The 2958-nt window shown below is 39.9% G+C and overlaps 1 protein-coding gene across 1 annotated transcript in view; it reads left to right on the top strand.

Moving 5' to 3' along the window:
• Positions 1-2958, top strand: part of LOC105996722 (DNA repair protein RAD50-like) — a gene marked incomplete at its 5' end in the record, with an annotated part of 50084 nt that overhangs the window by 28649 nt on the left and 18477 nt on the right. The gene's annotated exons all lie outside the window — the stretch shown is intronic.

The following is a 2958-nucleotide window of genomic DNA, read 5'->3' as shown; positions in this document are numbered from 1 at the left end:
TGGGTTTTCCTGCTGGGGCTGGCTTCAAACTATGATCCTCAGATCTCAGCCTCCTGAGTAGCTAGGATTGCAGGCGTGTGCCACTGGTTTCCTTTTTTTTTTAACCAGCTTTCAGGCATTCATTCCTTGTAATCAGTGGCAAAGATTTTTGCTTTCTCTGCTGCTTGAAAACTAGGTTTATTTACATGTGTTTTGGTTTTTTAAGCTTTTAAGACATGGCACTATATTTCTAGTACTCTCCTAGGACGTGCTGTTTTGATTTGTCCATGCTGATTTTTACTATAGTTCATTTATTAGCATAGGTATGCAGAATTGTACTGTGGCTGGGCACCAGTGGCTCACGCCTGTAATCCTAGCCACTCAGGAGGCTGAGATCTGAGGATCTCGGTTCAAAGCCAGCCTGGGCAGGAATGTCAAGGAAACTCTTATCTCCATTAAACCACCAGAAAACTGGAAGTGGCACTGTAGTTCAAGTGATAGAGCACTAGCCTTGAGCTGAAGAGCTGAGGGACAGTGCTCAGGCCCAGGGTTAAAGCCCCACAACTGACCAAAAAAAAAAAAAAAAAGAATTGTACTGTGAATATGTACTAATGTGTATGCATTTTCCTATGGCTGCATATTTGTTTTTTTTCCTAGACCTTTATAAATAGAAATTTTGATGCTAGAAACATTCTTGCTAAGTCTTCTAGAGCAAAGTTTTAATGAAGTGACAATATAGCAGCAGGATGCAGAATATGCTGCCTTTTTCAAAACATTAATTTTTTTCTAAATATGGCATATGGGTTTACACTCCCAACAGTTGTTTTCATTATTTTCTCTCTCTCTCTCTCTCTTCCAGTCCTGGGGCTTGAACTCAGGGCCCGGGCACTGCCCCTGAGTTCCTGTTTGCTCAAAGCATTCTATCACTTGAGCCACAGCACCATTTCCAACTTTTTTGTGTGTATGTGGTCCTGAGGTATTGAACCCAAGGCTTCATGCACACTAGGCAAGCACCTACCACTGAGCCACATTCCCAGCCTTATTATGCATTATCTTTCATTGTCTGTAAATTCCTTGGTATTTGATAATTTAATGGATTTAAAAGTGATAAACCATCATGGCTTCATTTACAGTCCCCCATTTTGTTAGTCTAAAATTATTTTATGAAAACGTATTAGTTGACTATATTAATAGGGTTCACTGTGCTGTTTCCATATATGTATATGGTATGCACTGATCAAGTCATTTAGCTTATGTTATTTTTAGGTCCATATTTGGGGTATTTATCTATCTGTGTCTGCCTAATTTCATTGAACAGAATATCTTCCCATTACATGCAAATGACAAAATTCTCTTCAATCATAGTTGAGTCCATTGTTGCCTGTATGTATATATGTTAAGTATAACATTTTTACTCCATTTTTTGTTGATGGGCACCTACACTGATTGCATATCTTAGCTGTTATGTGTATGTATGGATATGTTGATTGCATATCCTCGTGGATATATACCTGGAAATGTGATAGCTAGATTATGTGAGTGAGCTACAGTGAGTGAGTGCGTGAGTGAGTGCGTGAGTGAGTGAGTGATTTGGTTGGTTGGTTGGTTGGTCCATCGGTCATGGAGGTTGCTTGAACTCAGGGCCTGAGCTTCTAGACTATATGGTAGACTGTCTGTCTGTCTGTCTGTCTGTCTATCTATCTATCTACCTATTTGGTTGATCATGGGGGCTTGCTTAAACTCAGGCCTGGGCTCTGTCCTTGAGCTTTTTCACTCAAAACTAGTGCTCTACCACTTTGTGCCACGGTGCCACGTCCAGTTTTCAGGTAGTTAATTGGTCTCATGAACTTTCTTGTCTTGGCTTGCTTGGAACCAAAATCCTCAGATTTTAGCCTCCTGAGTAGCTAGGATGACAGATGTGCGCCACTGGCGCCTGGCTGGTAGGTATTTTTTTAAGGAACTTCAGAAATTTACATTGCCATCAAGAATATAAAATGAATTCTCTGAGAATCATAGGTAGAAGGATCTTGATTTGTTTCTGGCCCTTGGCAAAAACCTGATAACGCTATCTTAATAAAGTGGTAGGCTATCTGCCCAGCAAGTACAAGGTTCTGAGTTCAAAATGCCAGTACTGACAACGGCCTACCCCTATCCCGCCCCCCCCCAAAAAAAGAAAATTCCTTTTCCTCACATTTTTGCTGGGGGGTTGGGGTTTTTGTTTGTTTTGTGGCTTGTATGCTGTTCCTTAGCTTTTAAGCTCAAGGTTGGTGCTTTATTACTTGAGTCGCAGTTCCAGTTTCAGCTTTTTGTTGATTAACTGTAGATAAGAGTCTCATGGACTTTCCTGCCTGGACTGGCATTGAACTACAGTCCTCATATCTCAGCCTTCTGAGTAGCTAGACAAGCTCCAGTGCCGATCTTGGGTTTTTGGTAGTAGCCATTTTAACTAAAGAGATAGAATCTCTGATGGCTAATGATACTGAGCATTTTTTCATGTTGGTTGACCATTTGCATTTCTTCTTTTGAAAGTGTGTTTAGATCATTTGCCCACTTTTAAATTTAGTCATTTGTTTCTTGTTTTAGTTCTTATGCATTCTGGATATCAGCTCCCTGAAAGATGAATCAGTGGTATATATTTTCTTTTTATTATTTTTAGCTTTTACAACAAAGCAAGGATTTAATGAGCCTGAGAATTTCACAACCATTGATATAGAATTTGAGATTCCAAAACAGTTTACATATATCAAGAACACTATACTATTCTGTTCATATACATTCATCCCCTTTCAAAACTCCATTAATATTGAGGTGCAAAGATCTTGGACAAAAACCAAGAGAAAGAAAACCCATAACCTGATTTTTACTAATGAGCTTGTTCAGTTAAATAAGTTATTCCACTTTTAAGAATTCCTGGTTTGGGGGCTGGGAAGGTGGCTCAGTGGTAGAGCGCTTGCCTTGCATGCCTGAGGCCCTGGGTTC

The sequence above is a fragment of the Dipodomys ordii genome, unplaced genomic scaffold, assembly GCF_000151885.1.
Source record: "Dipodomys ordii isolate 6190 unplaced genomic scaffold, Dord_2.0 Scaffold135, whole genome shotgun sequence".
Taxonomy (NCBI): Eukaryota; Metazoa; Chordata; class Mammalia; order Rodentia; family Heteromyidae; genus Dipodomys; species Dipodomys ordii.
This window is presented reverse-complemented; position numbering and strand designations above follow the sequence as displayed.